This window comes from Macaca nemestrina, chromosome 10 (genome assembly GCF_043159975.1).
Source record: "Macaca nemestrina isolate mMacNem1 chromosome 10, mMacNem.hap1, whole genome shotgun sequence".
Lineage (NCBI taxonomy): Eukaryota > Metazoa > Chordata > Mammalia > Primates > Cercopithecidae > Macaca > Macaca nemestrina.
In genome coordinates, this window is record NC_092134.1 from 44,830,002 (window position 1) to 44,851,956 (window position 21,955).

The following is a 21,955-nucleotide window of genomic DNA, read 5'->3' on the forward strand; positions in this document are numbered from 1 at the left end:
GATGGGCTCATGCACAGAAAGCTGGAAAGGAAGGCAGAACTTCTCTCAAATGCCGAGATATGAAAGGAAATAGAACATTACAGTGTATTTCGCCGCAGTGTTGAGCCATTTGTTCTCTCCCACCCTTATTCCATATCTGTGTGGGTTTAAAGTCACCCAGGATCTGCATCATTTTGTTTTTAGCACCAAGGTCATGTTGAGATTTTACCAACTGTCTCGGCCCGGCAGATTTTCTGCTTTGTTTTGAAAGCTATCATTAGGTTTATATCTCAGAGGCAAACATTTCAGCCAGCTGCCCTACATAGAACTGATCTAGTTGTTTCACAATCCTTTAAACGAATTATTACACTCCTCGTCTTATGGAGAGTTTCTATTCTTAGGCTTCTTTAGTCTGACATGAATTCTGTAACTCTCCCTGCGCTTATTTCAGGTTTCTCAGCTTTGATTTTCTCTTTGTCAGTCAGAGCCCTGAACTTTCTCTAGTCTGCCGCTTCAGCTTTTACTTTTACAGCACTGTGGTAGATTTTGAAAAATATATCTCTTCGGTTGTTTCAAGAAATGTTGGTGCTGCCAGAAGACTATTTCAGTTTCTTGTGTTCACCACACAAAATAATTTGGAAGCGAGACCACAGTGAAAGTAGAGACGCTCTCTTGCAGAGTGAAAGCAAGCACACACTCAAGAGAGGAGTGCATGCATGCTCAAAAGAATGAGCCGCGTGCCATGTGGTCAGGGCTCCTGTATTATATGGATAAGCATAGTGAGGGCACAGAATATTCTATAATTGGGGGGGGGTTCCAGGAAATGGGTGGGCAACACCTGGAATGGGGGTACCACCCTTTTCTTAACTAAATATGGTTAATTAGAAACTGTCATGGCATCAGGTACATGATAGGAGTGGGAGGCTTCCCCAACAGAAATGTTATGGTAACGGGGCATGGTGAAGCCAAGGATCAACAGTGAGTCATTTTTGGCCATTTTGGATTTAACCAGTTGCCATCCAGTTTATTTTTTGTTACATTCTTATCTGTGCCTAAAGCAGGATGTCTGCAATCTCTTCATTGTTATAGCCTGTTGTAACAGTTCCTTTCTACTGGGGAGATGGGTCCTTATGCTAACCTGTGTAGGCCCACTTGTATTGCTTTTAGCCTCCTGCAAATATCATGCCAATTTGCTAACTGCCTGCCTCAATGAAATGCAAAGAGAGTAAATGCATATAGTTGCCCACTATCTGGAATCAAATGTACATTTTATGTCCCCAGATGTAACTCATAATCTCACACTCCACCAAATGCCCACATATATAGAAGCAGTTAACTTTTCTAAGCTTTTTATTTGTAACGCTTTTGGCTTTCGTTTTACACTGTCATGGTCACAAACTTAGTCAAAGCCTGCACGCATAAGGATTTTAGTAGTTCCCTGTTTTACTTATGCTTAGTCATTTCCTCCCCCAGAGGTCTCAGCATATCATCCAGGGCTGCAGCATGACTTTTATGGGCCACAAACACTTTTCCCCATCCAGGAAAAAAATTAAAAATTAGATTTTATGATTATATTGGTATAAAGATAAACATAATCTAGTCTGTATTCATTATTAAATATTAATTATTATGATTATATTCATTTGTCCTTCTCACTTAAAATATTATAAAACATTTGAAATGTACTAAATGTACTTTGGGCTCTAGACACTGTGCCTACTGTGCTTAATGGATAACTTAGCCCTGATAATATCCCTAGTTTAATCTTCACAAAAATTTCCTTTCCTTTATGTCAGCATGTGTGCCTGCACATGCGTGTGTGTGTATAAATACCATTGGCTCTCTAGTACATGATAAAATTAGATTTTGAAAATATCCTTCCCAGTCAACATTCAAACTCATCATAATTTATGCTCAATTATTTTTCTAGGCAGACCTCTCATAGCTTTTTATCTTAAGTTCTCTACCCTAGTTAACTTTCTGACCTCCCGAACAGGATTAGAACATTATGACTTCCATTAACATGCCCCTGGTGTTCCTTGCGTGTAAAGCCCAACCCCATTCCCCAGCTTCTGCCTTACTTACCAACCTTATTGACTCTGGAGTTAGTATCTATGCTCACACTTACTAGCTTATACAGGTTATATAACCTTAATTTGCCTCCTTTTTCTCAACTATAGTATGGGGGATATAATAGCTCCTATTGAAATGGTATGGAAGGATTAATGCAATGATTAAAAACAAAAAGTAATACTTAATGAGCATTTACCATGTGCCATGTATTCATCTAAGTGTTCTGCATACTATTTGTGTAAACAGCTTAACATAGTGCCTGACATGAAGAAAGTATTCAGTTTAAAAATTATGTTATTTTCCTACAATATTACTCTATATGGCAAATGCTCCTAAAAAACAAAACTTCCTCTATAACTTCAGCCACAGGAGTAGCTTTCTTGTCTGACTTCTGTAGCATGTATCATGTAGACTCTTCATTTGGTAGTTGTCACATACTACTTAAAAACAAGAATATTGCTTATAAATCATCTTTGCATACCTTGTACAATTTGCCACAGAGCCTTGCAAATTGCAGGAGTCCACTATATATTTGCTGATTGATTGCTTAATTGATTATATGATTTCTTCATGTCCGGCAGCCAAAAGTCCACTCAGCTGACATATATTGGGAGAAGTGGTGAAGTCAGCAGCAAGGTCAGCAGTGAGGTCAGCAGCAAGGTCAGCAGCGAGGTCAACAGCAGCCCATCCTAAATGAAAAACCACCTTGCAATTTTCCATTCATTGAGTTCTACTATTAGCAACTCTTCCACCTCTATACTAGTGTGGAATCAAATCTGGAATTGTGCATTGTCTCTTATGTGGTTACTAGAAAACTGTTTTTCTACCATCTTTGTAGTGCTAAGCAAGCCCACCTGAGAGGAGAGGGCAAGTGGCGGATCTAGTAATACAATTTGCCCTTTAAAGAGTATAATTTAGCACCAAAATAATTCCCTTAATCAGAAGATATAGAAGTTGAAATACCATTATTAGTCATCTGTATCACCAAAGATTATTTTGAGTTATTGCCTTTGGGGTAGTTATAAAGTCTCAGGGACGTCCAACACAGACAAATTTTTCTGAAAGCACTAATGGTTTGCTTTCTCCTGGATGTGTGGAGCGGAGCACTGAGAACTGGGGCAGGCAGGGAGGTCAGAGGACTTCATAAGAGAAAAGTAAGTTCAGCAGAAGGTAGGCCTTCCATACTTCACCATCTGGTTTTGCTCACTGATCATATGCATCTTTGGAATACGATGCAATCAATCTAGCAGTTCTAAAACACAGGCCATAGGCCAGAAGTTCCAGACCAAAGTTAGTAACTAGGATCCCAAACTTCTTAGTTTCTATGAAAACAATAAATATGGCTTTGGCTGCTATAGATTGAAAACATTAGGAATACTGAGACAACTTCCTCTGAATTCTTTTCACCTCTAGCTATAAAATTTTGAACAACATTTTATCATATTTTCACTATATGTATGTAAAAACTAATTATTATTGACTCTTCTTTGCAAAATTTCTAAAGCAATGGACTGTATATTTGGTAATACTTCTTGCCTCTATTATCTTGATAGTCATGAATCTTGTTTCTACTCTCTTGTGTTCAAATTCCCTCCAAAGACTGTCTAACCACCAGGTTTGTGTGTGGATACCGTGCAGGCAGACAAGCTCAGAAACAGTCACCACTGAGAGGTGTTATGTGAAGGAGATATGTTATTGCAGTGACGGGAAATAAAGTATGAGAGTAACACAGGTTTGGGTAGAATGTTGGCCCCATGCTTTGTGCCCTTGCACAAATCTTACAACTACTTAGAAGTTCAATCATTCTATCCATCAATAGGAAAGTGACATATAACTTAGAGTGGCCTGTGAGGATTAAATGGAATTATGATTGTGGAGCCCCTGGAGCAATGTCTGGGATGGTCTCTTCATATATACTGGTGGTAATGTCAGTAGCAGCATCCTTTAAGATTCTGCGAGACCCTATGGGGAATGTCAAAGTGTGAATAAGTCCCACTGCTCAAAGGGCTCCTAGACTAGCGGAGGAGATAATCACCATAAAGGAAAGATGCAAGAAGATGTTTCCATCTCTAATAATCAGAAATTGTTCCACGAAGTCATTCACAGTAGAGCGGAAACTCAACTGATAACCTGTTGTCTTATGGACTTCAGTTTTTCTAGACTGAATCAAGAGGCAGCTGCAACCTCCAATGATATCCAGGGCCACCTCAATAGTTATGGTACTTCAGGGAACTTCCAGATGTTTCCATATCTCTGCCTGTGTTTGGTAACAAACAGCTCCAGTGTCACAGGCAGCAGCTCACTGTGGCATCAAGGCACCAAATACTTCCCAATACATCATAAATAATCTGTTGCTAGTAACAGCAAAAGTAAATGATTAACTTTCCTGCCGCCACTAGGGTGCAGACAGTCCTTGACTATATTACTAGGTTTCTTCCTGCCACCCTTCTTACTACTATTATAGCCCTCAGCATGTAGGCAGAGTGTCATTGGCCACACGCAGTGACTGCCATGTACAGGATAGCTACAATAACAGCAGTTACTATGTAGAATTGAATTTCCAGACAGAAGTTTTAAAAAGCTCCAATCAAGCAGGGCACAATGGCTCATGCCTGTAATCCTAGCACTTTGGGAGGCCAAGGCAGGTGGATCACGAGGTCAGGAGATCAAGACTAGCCTCGCCAACACAGCGAAACCCCGTCTCTACAACAAAATACAAAAAAAAAAAGAAAAAAAATAGCAGGGCGTGGTGGCAGGTGCCTGTAGTCCTAGCTACTCAGTAAGTTGAGGTAGCAGAATCACTTGAACCCAGGAAGCAAAGGTTGCAGTGAGCCGAGATTGCACCACTGCACTGCAGGCTGGGCGACAGAGCGAGACTCCGTCTCAAAAAAAAAAAAATAAATAAATAAAAATAAAATGCTCCAATCAAAAATATTAGTTTGAAAGTCAGAAAGCAGGTCCTGGTGGCCCAGAAAAGCATGGTTAGAATTTCTATCTTGCTTTGTAGAGTTTGGCCTGGGAAGAGTGGATGTTTCTGACAGAGCAATAGAGAAGCAGTGGTGGAGTTAAGAGTCTAGGAAGCTGGACTGGAAGTCTGTGTCACTGAATCCTGGAACATCCCAGCCTGTAAATACTGCAAAAATGTTTCTGAAACCTAGAAAGGAAGTGTGGAGATACTGACTGAACTGGTGGCATCTCATGAAGACAAAAGGCAAAATCAACGGTTATGTGGCTGCAGCAGGGCAAAGAATATTATATACGGATAAGAATAAAAATGTCACTCATTTAGGGCTTGACAAGCAAAGAGCATTGTACTAAGTGCTTTCACATGTTATTTTTTTAAGTGAAGACATCAAATGCAGTAGTGAAAATGGCGGAAAGAGTAGGACAAGGAGTTTTATCTGTAATTGACTGAATAATCAATTGAGATAAGTCACTACCTTCGGACCATCTACATATGTTATCTATTGACTCTTTACAGTAATCCTTTAAAGTAGCTCCTATTATCCCTTTTTTTACAGGTGAAAAAGCACCAAAAAATAAAAAGGTTAAGCAACCAGCCTGTGACAGATAAGTAATCACACAGTTAACATAGAGTTAACATCAGACCCAAGGGTCTGGTTCAGGAACTTGCTCTCACTAACATCAGAACAATATCCCCAGGAACAAGGATAATTCAGGGACACGTCAGGGAATAAGGAAGGAAAAAGACTCCTGGATGGACTGAATTTGCTTAAAAGAGTATGCATTTTAAGCTACATGTGGCTAAGGTCATGAGGTCAAGAGATTTGAAAGATAAGATGGGCCCATGAGCTAAGTAGCAGACAAGAGTACCATATTTTTGAAAAACCTAATTCTTGACTGTGAACGTTCACACCTATACCTATAATGTTATTTTTTCCTCATTTTATTTCATTTGCTGTCTTATTATGTATGACTCCCTACTTTATTATATTTTTTAGTTGTGACTATAGGGTTTATAGTATATATCTTTGAGTTACTATGGTCTACCTTCAAGTGATATTCTATGCTTTTTTTTTTTTTTTTTTTTGACAGAGTCTCACTCTGTCTCCAGGTTGGAGTGCAGTGGCATGATCTCGGCTCACTGCAACCTCTGCCTGCTGGGTTCAAGCAATTCTCCTGCCTCAGCCTCCCAGTAGCTGGGACTACAGGCACGTGCCACCACGCCCAGCTAATTTTTATATTTTTAGTAGAGACAGGGTTTCACCATGTTGGCCAGGATGGTCTTGATCTCTCGACCTCAGGATCTGCCCACCTCGGCCTCCCAGAATGCTGGGATTACAGGTGTGAGCTACCGCTCCTGGTATAACTACCATATGACATCATACTTTCATATTACTTCTGCATGTGTTTTAACCCTTACGATACATTGTTACTACTTTTGCTTTAAACAATTAGCTTTTAAAGAGATTTTTAAAATAAAAGGAAAAATGTCATTTATATTTACTTGTATTTTTACCATTTCATGTGCTCCTCAATTGAATGCAGCTTTCCATCTCATCATTTTTCTTCTCCTGGAGGAACTACTGTTGACATTTCTGCTGATGATAATCATTTTACTGTTTTCTGTATCTAAGGATGCCATTTGCTTTCCTTTTTCAAACATATTTGTGCTGTGTATAGGATTTTGTGTTCATGGGATTTCTTTTTTCTTTCAATAGTTTAAAGATGTTTCCCTATCTTCTGGCTCACATTGTTTCCAAGAAGAAATATGTTGTCTTTCATCTTTTTTTCCCACTCTGTACATAATGTATTTTCCCCCTTCTGGCTGCTTTCATTTATTTATTTATTTATTTATTTATTTATTTAGAGACAGATTCTCACTCTGTCAACCAGTTTGAAGTGCAGTGGTGGGATCTCAGCTCACTGCAAGCTCTGCCTCCTGGGTTCAAGCGATTCTCCTGCCTCAGCCTCCTGAGTAGCTGGGACTACAGGCCTGTGCCACTGGACCCAACTAATTTTTCTATTTTTAGCAGAGATAGAGTTTCACCATGTTGGCCAGGCTGGTCTCGAACTCCTGCCCTGAAGTCATGTGCCTGCCTCGGCCTCCCAAAGTGCTGAGATTATAGGCATAAACCACTGTGTACAGTACCGCTGGCTCCTTTTAAGATTTTCTTTTTATCACCACTTTTAAACTATTTGATTATGGTGTACCTTAGTATAGTTTTCATCTTATTTCTTGTACTCAGTATGCATTGACCTTCTTGGATCTATCAGTTTATAGTTTTCATCAAAATTGGAGAATTTCAGACCATAATTTTTCAAATATTTTTATGTTCCTCTTCTTTCCCTTCTCATTGTGGGACTCCAATTTCACGTATATTAGGCCACTTGAAGTTGTCTCACAACTCTCTGATGCTCTGTCCATTTGTTTTCCAGTCTTTTTTCCTCTCTTTAATTTTGGACATGTTTAATTGTCATCTTCAGGTTACTCATCTTTTCTTGTGCACTGTCTAATTTGCTATTAATCTCATTAAATGTTATTTTTGCCTCAGATATTTTTAGGACTTCAATCTGGGTCTTGTTTACATGTTCAATCTTTCCTCTAGATTCTTAAACACATAAAATGTCTATAATTATATAAAATAGTTATAACAACAGTTATAATGCCCTTGCTTAATAATCATACGATTTGTGCAACTTCTGGATGTGTTCTATTGGTAGGTTTTCATCCACATTGTGAACCATTTCCATTTATTTGCATAGTTGGTAAGTTTTTACTGAATGCTAGACATGGTAGTAAATTTTACCTTTGGGGGTACTGGTTATTTTTATATTCCTATAAATATTATCTGAGTCTTGATCTGAGATTCAATTATTTATAAATAAATTCTAGTGTTTTATAGCACTGTAGGGTTACTATAGTTAATGATAATAAGTTGTATATTTTTAAATAGCTAGAAGAAAGGATTTTGAGTGTCTCCAAACAAATGATAAATGGATAAGCTAATTACTTTAATTGGTTACTATATTTTATACACATGTATTGAAATATCACTCTGTACCACTTAAATATGTATAATTAAGTTAAAAGCCAAAATTAAAAATTAAAAACCAAAAAAAATAAATAGTTTGAATCTTCTGAGCCTTGCTTTAAAGCTTTGTTAGGCAGGAATAGACTAGCCTTTAGCCTAGGGCTATTGCCACTATTAAGGCAATACACTTCTGATTTCCTGATGTCTTATGAATTGCGACATTTTCCACACTGACTAGTGGCAACACAAGCTTTTCCTGGGCCTTTGCAAGTTCCAGGAGTTGTTTTCCTGCTCCTTTTGGTTGGCTGGTGCCATCCATAAATTTGAAGAGTTTCCTTCTCACATGTGCTGATTAGTAATGAACTGAAGACTGGAGGGGGACCCTCTGCAGATCACTGCAGTTTTCTTACTCTCTGCAATTTTCTCCTTTCTGGAACTTTGTCCTGAAAACCCTAACCAACTTGCTTTCCCCATACTCCCACCTCTGTCTCCTCAACTCTGGGAGAGTCCAAGCTCCACTTGGGCTTTCTCTCTCTTCATGGCATCATGAAAACTCTCTCTAGGCTGTAAGTTGGGGATCATTGTTCTGCATTGCTTGGTGTCCAATGCCTGAACATGAATGTTTTATTTTTTGCTGGGTTGTTAGTAGTTTCCTGTAAAAGAATCTCTTCCAATCTCTTTTATTCTACCTTAGTTGAAAGCAAAAATCCTCCCCAATAATGCCACTTCTAATCCATTTTAGTTCTTTCCAATGGGAAAGGAAAGACATTACATGTAGATGAAATACTACCAATTTTAACTGTGCATGTGCTATACATTGCACAAATGAACTTGTTGCAGCACATGCAGACAAGCAAACAAATAAAAGTTAGCCACTGGAGTCAATGGTTGTTTTGTTATCTCTTAGCATCGTGCGTCTAACTATAGAGTCTAACACTATCAGGGCCTTACTTCCAACCATAAGTTGCAATATTTATCCTGACATTTTGCCCTAACTGGAATTCATATTTGGTTACACAAATTCTTTTGTGTAGATGTCACATATTATCTTTCTATAAAATAATTTTTTAGAAAGTCTTTATTATTGACTGTATATATTATTAACCTAATTCAATAGTATGTACATTCTCTAAAGACTTACTAATGGGGTTTGACATACATCCTCTTTCATTACACTGTGTATCAATTCATGGGCAACAGTGTCTTTAGACAATTATTTTGATGCACTTGTAACTTCAAATTTTAGCCAAGTGAAAGAGAACTCCTTTTTAAAAAATAGTGGTTTCTGTGAAGAGTACAGAGAAGCTTAGCAGCCAAAGCACTTGTCAGTTATTCTTTTATACACTACAAGGGATTCATTTGATTCAATGGACTTAATTGAAGCAGAATATCTTTTCATTTCAATGAATCCTATTTTTTTAAGCCGTAATTATTAATTGTCCTTTAGTCCTTCAAGCTACTGTGTCATATTTGTGACATAGGTTTAACGTTGTCATGAGAAAACTATTTTTTCCTTAAACTTTGTTATGTAAAAATTTATTCCATTATTGAATATACTTTTATTACATATTAAAGTTAACTTTTAAATTAAAGCCAAGGAAGACTGTTTCAGCTCTGTAGAAAAAGGATTTAATACAATAAACAGTAATATTTACTGAGCATTCACTGTATACTCTGCATGTTATTAAAGGCTATACATTCTTGTTCTGAATATTTATTTTGCAAAAACTCACTACAATTACATTTATAAACCTGTTATATATAAAATCCAATGCCTGAAGACTTCTGTACATGCATCCATTTTTAACTCATTTCCCAATGTTTGAGTTCCTGTTGTTGCTATGTGTTAGGCAAGAGTGTAGTTATATGTAATCCTGGCTCCAGTGCTTATTAATTTATGTGTTTTATGTCAGATACTGTTGCTCATGAGATATAGATATTTATTTATACATAATTATATGCATAATCATGTGAGGTGGCTACTATCAATTAAAGTAACTAAGCTATGTCCTAGTCAATGTTAGTGCTTAGATTTGAACTAGGCCATTGACATCTGTGCCTTGGACCAGAATAATAATAGCTAATCCTATTGAATATGTACTCTGTGTTAGGTGCCGTTCTAAGTGCCTTACATGCAATAACTCATTTAATCTTTACAGCAGCTCTATAAGGTAAATACAAATATTTTCCCCATTTTACAAAAGAGGACACTGAAGTCCCAAGAGGTAGAGTAACTGTCCCAAATCATATGATTGAGAAGGGCAGAGCCCCAGCCCAGACAGTCCCACTCCCTAGGCCATGCTCTCCACCACAATGCTTGCCTGCCTCCCTGAGCACATTCCCTCCTTCCTCTAATGACTGCTGTACCTTGCATCCAATGGAATGGCAGCCTCACTGTGTCTATCCTATTAGTGAGGTAAAGACAAAGATTAAAAGCAAAGGATAATCTGACATCACTATGTCCAAGCCAATCCCATAATCATAGAATTTTTAAATCTTAGATGTTGCTTAATCCAATCTCTTCATTTTACATGTGAAGAAATTGAGTCCCAGGTAGGTTAAAAGCTTTGCCTAAGGTTAAATATAGATTTCAGATTTTTGTCAAAGCAGGGCATTTGGCAGAGTGCTGGGTTCACTTGTACAACAAATATTGAATGCTCTTGCTCAACAAATATTTGCAGAATTGAATTGAAACCTGGAGTCTTTCTTGAGATTAAATTAGTACAAAGCACCATGGTTAGAAATGCTCTGTAGATCTTCGTAGTGTTCACAGGCTTCTGCACATCAGTAGTGGTTTTTCTAGAAATAAGTTGAATAAAGAATGGAGCCACAATGCTTACTGTTGCACTGATGTTCCCACACAATTTTCCATTGAGTTAACCTAGAGTTGTTTTATTTTTGTGTGATAGCCTTAAATTTCCACCACAGCAGAGAGGCTGCATTTTCAGAACAGCTGCTCCCAAGTTTAACAGATTCAAATCTATTGATTTTTTTTTTTTTTTTTTGACAAGGTAAACGGTATTACTGTACATTCAAGACAGACATGAGCTGAACTTTACTCCAGTAAAGTAAGGGAAATGTTTCCGAAAAGTTGGACCAGAAAAGCCGTTCAAAAAGCCCAGCAAATTGAAATAATCTAAAAAATAATTTAATAGAAAAATTATTCTTCAGCAAGAACTGATATCATAATTTTCTCATGTAGGTAGCATATATTGATCTGAATGCTAATTTTTTTCTTTTTCTTTTTTGCTTATTGAGGAAATTAGAAAATGCCTTTACTTTCTATGAAAACTCAAGCATTTTTAAAGATGTTTTAGATTATTATAATCGGATTATTTTCCCCTATCTTAATTAATATATTTTTTCAAATATTTACCTAATGAATAATATCTTAGCATGGATGCACTTAAATACAGTCTAAGTAAATAAAATATGGTTACATTAGTTTATTTTTGTTTCCTTGCATACTATAGAATGGATATGCTGTTATTTCAGCACAGCTCTAAGAACTGGAATTAGAGAACAGACTGTTAGTAACTCAAACATTTTAAAGTCTTGTCTCATCTTATAGTCCATCATACCTTTAAGAAACATAGTTCATTTTAATCATAAATTTCAGAAGGATTTTAAAGTTACTGTTCCATCACTTAAAACATGTCCAGATTTTACTGGTCACAGATATTTTCATAGGTTTTGTTATCCAAAAATAGCAAAAAATACTACTAATAATACTCATATATACTAATAATACTAATGCATAAAGTACTATGCTATTTAAAGTAGTTCTTTTTTGTAGGTAACAGTTTAAATTGTGGGAATATAAAGCTTCTGTCCTAGGGCTTTTTGGACAAAAAAATGCTTGACTTCCATAAATAATATTTTTAACTTTTTCCCCAAAGATTTAGTTTGTGTTTGCTTGCTTTTTTCAAAAGATAGGTAGATATTTTGCACTATGTTGTAAAGAACTATAGTTTTTTATAGAAAACGTTTTAATTTTAATTTTAATATAATATGTCTCAATTAATTATATATAGTTTTTAATAATTCTTTTTCCAAAACACATGATAAAAACATATCAGTGATGTGACAAAATTTGATTGGGCCACTTACCAGTAGAGAAAATCTTCAACGACAGTCTTTTATGCTTTTAATTTAGAGTGGCAGACTGTAAACCTCTGTGGCCCTGAGCTCACAAGAGTTGTTAATTCATCAACCTGTTATTTGGTCAAATTGTTTTCTGAAAATTTCTTTGGTAAATTACAATGGCAACACATTATTGTTACATTTGGAGACAAGACTAAAAAAAAATTACCCACCTCCCCCTCCCCATTCTTCAGATTGCTCAATTATCAGGGAAGGTAGATTATTCATCTTCTAAAAGCAAACAATGTTGAGTAAAAAATAAATGAAACCTTTTTATCAAATGGTTATTAACAACAGTGACCCTTTGTTCAGTTTAACATATTTGTAACAAAACAGGCACTGGGAGGAAATGCTTATTCCTTTAATAGAACCGGGATTAATAACACACACACACAAAAAACCCCGGCAAGTATAGAAAAACAACTTCTTAATGATATATAATTAATAAAGTATGTAAACTTATAACTCCTTTTTTAAGATGAGTTTGCCACTGATTAACTTCTACCTTAATAAAGTATGTAAACTTATAACTCCTCCTTTAAGATGAGTTTGCTACTGATTAACTTCTACCAATAAGCTCTTAGGCATATATAACTGTTTTGATGGGTTAGTTTTTAAGACTTTCATTTCACTGATGACTGATGGCTTCACCAAGTTCATCTAATATACTAACATAAGACAAAACAAAAACTAGTATTTTGGAGAACGAAGAATGAAATACTTAGTTCATTTTATGTTCTCAAAAAATGAAGTTTAAATGTAATAGGTGCCTTAATCAAGAGAAATAAAAACCCTGTTAGTTAAACAAGCAAATAGCTACATTACTGATTGAACTATCAGTACAATCATTGATCTTGATATATTTAGAAGTTAATTCATGACATCCAGATTTAATGACAACATAAATTAAATGAACAAAAGTTCCAATTCCTTCTGTTTTTAAGGTTTTTAATAACATTTTTAATTTTAAAGGTAGAAAACAGAATTATTTTAAAAGAAAGCATCTTTATGTTTACATGATTTTAAAACGTTAATTATTGTAATGATAAGGATCACAAGTCATGCCAAAAATTTTACCATGTAATTCTTTGTTTTATTCTAAAATTGATATACATAAAACTGAATTTCAGCACTGAAGAATATTATGAGAAACATGCCTTTTCACAGATGTGGACAGTGAGATATAGAATACTGAGCCAAAACAATATGACCAAGGAGGCATACACTTCTCAGTGGCATGAGAGTATCTGACAGCAATAAGGGTTTACATAAATGAATATTTATTATGCCCCTATGTACTCTACATGGATTATCTATGTATAAGTAATAGTATTACCTCGTTTTACAGAGGAGGAAACTGAGGCACTGAGTAGTACTTGCCTAAAGTGGTAGAGTGGAGCCTGAACCCAGGCACTTTCTTATTCTTAACAGTCATCATATCTTGTTTAAGGCTTTTCTCCTTTGAATGGAATGTTAACTCTTTTATGGAAGGAACCACATCTAATATTTCTAACGTATTTTTCCAATTGCCTATCCTAGAACTGGTGCAATAACAATCTGTTTCTTAACATCATTTAGGTACATAAGCAAAAACTTACTATGAAGATCATAGTTCAATTTCTAAAAAACTGCCTCACTGAAATGTGTAATTTTACTTAAGTTTGTCTCTTTAACATAACTATTGGGAGCTTTAACAAAGATCTTTGAAAGTGTAGCTACACCAGAAATGTTCTGGAAACAATGGATAAAAAATTTTCTTTAAGAAATACAGTAAAGAAGATAGATTTCATGTTAAGTGTTTTGATCACAATAGAAACAAACAAACAAAAAAGAAATATAGCAAAACATCAGAGACTAAATATTTTAAGTAACTCAAAAGAATTTTTAAAAAATAAAGAATAATAACTATTATTATTTTATTGTAATATTGACTGAATCTAAATTAAATGTCTGATATCCAAACTTCATTGAAATGGATACCTGGAATAGTCTGAAATTTGGGCCTGTTGTGAAGTTTGCTACAAAGTATAATGTTTAAAAAACAAAATACTTCCAACGTGATAGAATCATTTATGCCCAAATCTCTTCTCCATCATCCTACTGTTGCCATGCATACCCCGTCTAATTAGACTAAAATTCTCACTATATACATAATTAAAAGATTCCATTGTAGAGTGAAGGAGTGGAAGGAGAGGGATGCTTGCAGGTTGAGAGGAAGGGAATCAGTATCTCTTAAGGTTGGTCAAAACATCTACATCGTCAGAAAGCAGTCCTGTCTTCCTATTCTGTTAGAGCATTGATTCATCACAGAAGCTAAAAGACGTCTTCAGACATTAGAGAAGGATCTACTGGTCATATAAGTTCCTATGGACCTTGGGGGAAGTAGATGATATCATTCCTGCCCAGGATGTTGGAACTGGGATAGAAACGGCTTGGGATGTGTTGATAAGTATAGCTCAACTGGAGCCAGACAATTTTTACCTACTGCATTTCTTCCTTAGCCCAAAGGAAGGTAGATATTTCCTAATGGTTTTTCAAAAAAAGTTTAATGTCATTAAATTCATAAAAGTTTTGTGTTCTAAATATTTCTGCTATGTATTGTTGTATAACCAGCCATTCCAAAACATATTGGCTTGAGACTACAATTTATTATTTGTTATGATTTTGCACATGGGCTGGGCTCAGAGTTGGTTCTTCTACTCCCCAAGGTATCAACTGAGCTGATCATGTAACTGAATTCCACTGGTAGCTCAAATGGGGATGGAACACCAAGATGGCCCCACTCACACTGTATGGCAGTTGATGCTGACTTCTGTGTGTGGTGCCTCTCATCCTTCAGGGCCTTTCTCCCCATGTTACTTCCCCAAGTGCATAACCCAGACTTCCTTACATGGTAGCTGGCTTCTGAGACAGGTCAAGACAAGGAACTGCACAGCATCTTAAGGACTAGGCTTGAGAGTTATATATGTCCCCTCTACAACATTCTATGAGTTAAGGCAAGTCACCAGGGCCAGTTCAGACTCAGAGTGAGTCTGATGAGATCAATAGAGAAGTCATATTGAAAAAGGACCTGTAGGATGGGAGGTCTTGTTGCGTTCATCTTTGGAACACTCCCACACCAAATAAAAGTACTTGTGCAATAAATCTGAACTCTAGTTCAATACTATGCGTGACTGTTTCACTGTGGGGAATAGAATGAGTAATGATTTAGTCAGATGAGCATCTGCTTTCCATTGATTCTGTTCATTTTATGATGCTAATTTAGTGAACATGGAAGATATCTTCTTAGCCTTTGCATAAAAGTTTACTCTGAAGAGATCATATAGGTCATTGAAGGTCCTCAATTCACTGACTTCTTCTTCTAATGAGTAAATACAGAGACAGACTACAAATTATAAGCTGTGTCAAGGGAAAAATAGAGGTCTGGCTAAAACTTTTATGACCTTGATATGGCTTAGTGTTAATTTTCTCTAGCAAAAGTCATTAAGTGAGCTCATATACCTATTTTGTATCACTAGGAAAATTTAATATCAATTAACTAGAAAAACAAAATAAAGCAAATAAAAGGCATGTTTTATGTATAATTATAGGTTAAAATTAGGTGCATGTTGGTATGTGTTTTGTTTTTTGACTGCTCATGATCTAAACCTGTTCATATGTCAAATAATCCCTCATTATTTACATTTTGGTGGGGAGCGGAACTCAGCCTTTCCCTTGGCAGCTGACCCCTGGCCATTAATGGTTGGATTGTTGGCACATGACCTAGGCCTGGCACAGACACACCAGCTCTAGAGGAAATATGCAAAGATGCAGGTTCACTTAGAAATTGCTCATGGTGATGAGGATAAAGGGCAGAAACCTTGGGCATGTCCTTAGCTGAAGATGAATGGGGATCATCCCGGGTGAAGATGACCCCAGACAATGCCTAGGTGTCCTGCTGCCCAGCTCCTTTAATTCCTGAGAAGTTTTTCAGCCTCAGGAGTTTTCTGAGTCTGGTTGTTTAGCCTTCAAATCTCATTTCAATAAATTACTTCTCTGCTTAAGTTATTTAGAACTGGGCAATATTGTAGTTTTACAACTATAAATTGTTCCACCTGACTAATTAGGCAGGTGGAAGGTTTATTCATTTTACAAATAGTTATTAAAGATTTAATATGTAATAGGTACTGTAGATACAGCATTTAAATAAATAAATAAATAAACCCTTCTCCCCTCACAGAGCTGTATTCTAGTCAGGGGTCTGGGCAACACAACAGGAAGACAACAATAAATAAACAAGTGAAATGTACAGTATGTGATATTTGCCATGGAATGCTCTGGAGAAAAATGAGGCAGGGAAGGGGGACAGAGTGTTGGGGAGGGACATTTGGTCAATGGGAGTTTTGACATTTTAAATAGGGTGATTACGGGGCCTTCACTGAGAAGACAGCTGTTGAACAAGGGAAGTAACTAAGGGCTGAGTCAGGAGTGTGCCTGATATTTCTGTGAACAGAAGCCAGTGTGACTGGAGTAACAGAAGAGACTAGAAGATGGGGATGCAGAAGGAATTGGGTGAGAGCGAATGAAGGTGCTGAAGCCATTGTCAGAAATTTGTCCTTTATCCTGATTGAGCAGGAGAACCATTGAAGGATTTTGAGCAGAGGCCTGTCTTGATTTCATTTCATTTTCGGAGGTATAGATAATTCAGGCTGCTATTTTGAGACTTGACTGAGAAGAGGTGTGTACCAGTAAGTGTAAAAGTGGAGAGACCACTAAATTACTTCAATACTTCCAGTTAACAGATACTAGGGACTTGGTCTAGAAACAGTGAGAATTGGATTTTATTTGTTTTTCCACTCTGGTTGCTTTTAGTGTTAATTTAGGGAGTTTAGGAAATTAACAGTGGCTAGCTTAGTTTATAAAGCCTTTCTTAAGCCAATGTTTTCCCAAGATTCTATTTCTTATTAAAGAATACACTAGAGTAATACATTTTCCTGTTCACTTCCCAGTTTTTGTTTTAAGCCTCCTGGACACACTGCCAAACTCTAGGGCTGGCTGATATAGAAGGCAATGCCCATGTGGCATCATCTTGGCTCCCTTAGAGAAACTCTCTGACGTGGGCTGAAATTTCCAAAACAAGGAAGTTATTACTGTGGAGTAAGGCCTTGTGAATGTGTAACTTTGCACATGTACATGATTTAATAATTTATATTTGAATCACCAATAACACATTAGTTCAAATTAGTTTACCAAGAGGGTGTTATAGATAAGGTTTAGGAAGAAAGGGGGAGAAAACAAAAATGTCCAAAGGAGGACTTCTATGCAGTAAGAATATGACTGGTGCAAATAAAAGAGGCCCAATAGGCATTTTGAAATTTTCAATGTTCAGGCTAATGAGAGAGTGGTCCCCTCATTTAGGAGAGCAAAGAGAAGGAGAAACCACCAGGAAAATCTTACATCTTCCAAAATTTCATCTAGAAAAGCACTATTACACACAAATAAACCAATGTTACTTGCCAAGATCTGAGAATTTGCTGAAACAAATCCCTTCAAAAATTCAACCAGTATTGAAAAAGAAATATTATATCCTCTGCCCTTCTTTCATACTCTCTCTCCCATTTTGCAGGGATTCTGTGGAATTTCAAATTGGGAGGACTTGAAAACATTCAGCATTTACTAGAGGCAGATTTCAAAATCATTCCAGTCAAAGTGGAACTTGTGGGAAACTAGAGGATTGAGGACCAGGCAAGAGAGCCCTAATGAAGATGGAAAGCATGATGGAAAGTCTGGCAGTCACGTAGTCTCCAAATAATATTTGCAAAGCTAAGTTGCCATTTGTGAAACCACATTTAATTATAACTGAGAATACATATGCCTCAGCCCTCTTACCCTAAAAGAAATATATCTAAAACTATTCTCAGTTTTTTGAATGTCTTGCAACAAAAATTGTCTTTGTGATCAATCCTTACTTCTTATAGTGCTTTCCATGGTCTCAGAACTGACATACCTGCCTACACTCTCCTTGCCAGATTCAAATACTAACTCAGTCAGTCAATATTTGCTGTACAGAGAGGCAGTGTAATTTGATAGAATGGCAAAAAATGAGGAAGTGGAGTTGCACAGGTGCTCCAGGCACAGGCGCAGGGATTCAAACTCTGGCTTCTGTTCATAAGAACTTTGGACACTGGACGCTGGAACTTTGGACCTCCATCTTTTTAAGCCTCAATATCCTCATCTCTAAAATAAAAGAAAAATGCTTAGCTAACAGGATGATTATAAGCATCAAAAGGGATCATATCACGAGTACCTGGCACAATGTTGTTCAGTTAGGATGCATATGACCGCCAGAAAGAAAATTCTAAACAGAAAATGACTTCAACTCAAGGAGTTTATTTTTCTCTGAGAACAATAAATACAGAGGCAGGGATTCCCTGGGTTGGTGCAAGTGCTAGATGGCATCAGAGATGTAGGTCAATTTCTTTGTGATTCCCTTGACTGCAGTAGCTCCGGGTATAACAGCCTTTTATAACAGTGTCCAAAGCAGAAGTGTAGGCATTTATCTTTGAATGTCTCTCATCAGGGAGAATCCTTCCCAGATGGCCAGTAGCATCCCTTCTGACACCAATAGCCTTCACTTGGTTACATAACTATGTCTGGGTTGGAGGCAAAGCTGGATAAATGAATATTAAGCCTTTTTCTTCTTTATTTGGGGAGGGCAAAAGAAAAACTGGGGGGGGGGAAGTGGCAGTTGGGTTGAAAGGTAATGATGACTGCTTCATGGTGCTTCGCTTGTAAGCATTTAAAAATGTTAATTCCTTTCCCATTTCTATTGGTAGTGCAGTATATCGGGTGCTAGCAGACACTTCCAGACTGCTCTATCTTCTGTGAATATAGCAGTGTGCTAGATTGCATCCTTTAATACCAAGCTTCTTCCTGGCTTATTACCTAGATTTCTCTTTCTGAGATATAACTAAGCTGCTTAATATTAAAAGCAACAATAGCAATAAAAAACAACAACAACAAAGAAAACTCTTTACTTTTCTTCCCAGGCTTACCTCTGTAGGCACATGCTATAGTTAAACAAATGTACAGACATGAGAGAAAAGCTGGGGTTCCATGTTATATTTTTGTCTTGAAATTTCAATAAAAGTGCATGGCTATTTTGATATATTTCCCAGATGGACTTCTTTGATATGTGATGTGTTATTTCCTGCTCATGCTGGCCATATTCTTCTGCTCCATCTATTCCATATGAGAAGTGATATTTCTGTTGTTTAAAGAAATGATATTAAATATGTTTAAATAAATGCCCGTTCTCAGTTTGCCATGTGGAAGGGCAGGATAATGGAGAATAGTGATCTGGGAGGAAGAACAGAGCTATTAAAAAGAAAGCATCAAGGAACAGTTAGGCTTCAGAAATAATAAGCTAGAGTCAGTCACTGTATTTAGAAAATGGAACTACTATTTTGCAAAGATCCTAAAAAGAAAGCAAAGTATTCATTAAAATCAATTGATGAAGATACATGTCTTAGAATCTGTGCTTATAAACGCACACAGGCACTTTTAGAAGTAAAACGGAAAAGTAAGATGTGGACATAACAGCACAAACAGCATGTGTATTCGGAGAGAGTGAGAAAATAATACAGACCAGACCCGGGACACAGACTATTACCTTGACTTCAGGTCAGGTCAAGGTAATAGTGCATCAGTGCTTCAGGATTCTCACCAATTCTTTTTTTTACTTATGGGAGAGTCTATATTTTAATTTATTGATACATAATATTTTACATATTTATGGGGCACATGTATTTGGTGACATGCATAGAATGTGTAATGATCAAGTCAGGGCATTTGGGGTATTCATCACCTTTAATATTTATCATTTCTGTGTGTTGGTAACATTTCAAGTCCTCTCTTCTAGCTAGTTTGAAATATACAATATGTTTTTGCTAACTATAGTCACCCTAGTCTGCTATCATACATTAGAACTCATTTCTTCTATCTAACTACTAATTCTTTAGTGTAAAAAAACTGGAGATTACTCAACAGGACCTGCTGTAACACCATTATAGTTAGTTGCACATGAATCAACACACTAAAATAAATAAAAGTAAATGTATGTGTGTGTATGTACGTAATGAATCTCTTAGCCATTGTGATATTTGCATTGAAGGACGTTGCTTAACTATAGGAGTCAAACTTCTGAAAACTAATGAGAAAAAAAGAAGTACCTTAAGAATTTTGTTTTAATCAGGCTAAATTCTGTTTTAGCATGAGCCTTTTTCTAATAACCTGAGGCGTTTATGGTGTCAAAAGAAGATATAGTTTTTATTTTTAAGATTGGGAAACTTGAATGTATTGGTAGCAAGGAAAAAGTCCACATTATTTGGTGATTGTTTTCAAAATGCTTTCTGCATGTTTAGTTTGTTCCTTGAAGTACATTATAAATATCTTACATTAGAAAATGATTCCTATTTGTTATTTCAATTCCATAAAGCACTCATTAAAACAGACTGCATACAAAATTTGCTTATTACATTTTTGGACTGCTTATTATCACTTTGGTACGGTGGTTAACTCATTCCTCCTCTTTGGTACATGCAAGAATAATGTATTACTGTGTGTGTTTACATTGGTTTTACATTATTTCAGACACTACAAAATTAGCTTCTTGCTATATGTCTTATGGATATTCAGTTCTTTGAAAATGTGTTAATTAGCTTGTACATCAACCATGTTGCCTTAAAGCCCATTGTTAGCAACTTTGGACATCCAATGACCTTTTAAGTAAAAAAAACAATGGCCATGAATGTTGGTATGTTAGATGCTATATCTAAACAGAGACAAAAAATAAAACTTTCGTGATTCTTACGTGTCTTTTCCTCATTACTTTGTGTGCGTGTGTGTGAGTGAGTTTGCATGCATGTGTATGTGTCTCTTTGTGTTTCTAGATTTTTATTCTCCTGAAGTGAACATAAATTTTGCCCACAGAGGATTATATACCTAGCTGGGTATTCATAGATCTGTTTCATATTAAACTGCAGCCTTGGAATGCTGGTGGTTATCATCCAAACCTGTAGGACATGACATGCAGAGAGTCATCCATTCACTCCGATGACTTAGGATATCTCAGGGCTAGGCACCACATTACACCACAACCATATCATGAGAGACACAGGGTTTAAACAGGGACAACTCCTGTTAAAACCTTTATCAATGTGTTTATCAACTCAGTAACCACAAAGTTCCGTCAGCAACTAAAAAGAGTTTAGAAAAAGAGGGAGATCTTCATTTGTTTACTCCTTTCTGTGTACATCCAAAATACAATGGTGGGAGAAGGTTTGTTCCAGGTTTTCCCAAGGATACTCCTTAGGGAATGCACTTAGAAGAACAAAATAGGCTTTCTATGACTCCACAGAAATAGAATCTGTAATATTATTTTCGCTTAAGCGTGATTAGGTGTGAACATTCCTTTGTTATTTGTTTCCTGGACTCTAAATGTGGCATTTAATGTAATCTTGTTTCACTTGAATTTCTGTCTCACAAATGGAAATGATTAATTTCTCTTTAAAAAATTAAAATATTTACCCACACATCTCCAGGTAGACTAATATTTTTATTGGTAGATGAAAATATTTTAAATACTTTGTTTCAAATAACTAAAAGAACTTAGATGTTCTCTTTGGCATTGTAATATTCTTGTCAAGTAAATTGGGCAGGCATTAGGAAGCATTAAGTTCCTTTCTACAGAGAATAAATGTGAGCACTGCAATGAATTTCTGAGC

The 21,955-nt window shown here is 36.4% G+C and overlaps 1 long non-coding RNA gene across 4 annotated transcripts in view; it reads right to left on the reverse strand.

The window, feature by feature from the left end:
- LOC105483766 (uncharacterized) overlaps positions 1 to 21,955 on the reverse strand; it is a 100,927-nt gene that overhangs the window by 55,742 nt on the left and 23,230 nt on the right. The window contains exons 1-2 of one of the 4 annotated variants that reach the window (XR_011609002.1): positions 15,082 to 15,158; positions 2,534 to 2,741 (exon numbers count right to left, since the gene is read on the reverse strand). This is a non-coding gene — a long non-coding RNA (uncharacterized lncRNA). Of the gene's footprint in view, positions 1 to 2,533; positions 2,742 to 14,978; positions 15,159 to 21,955 lie in introns of those variants that run through there. The other 3 variants (XR_011609003.1, XR_011609001.1, XR_011609004.1) reach the window with 3 other exon arrangements.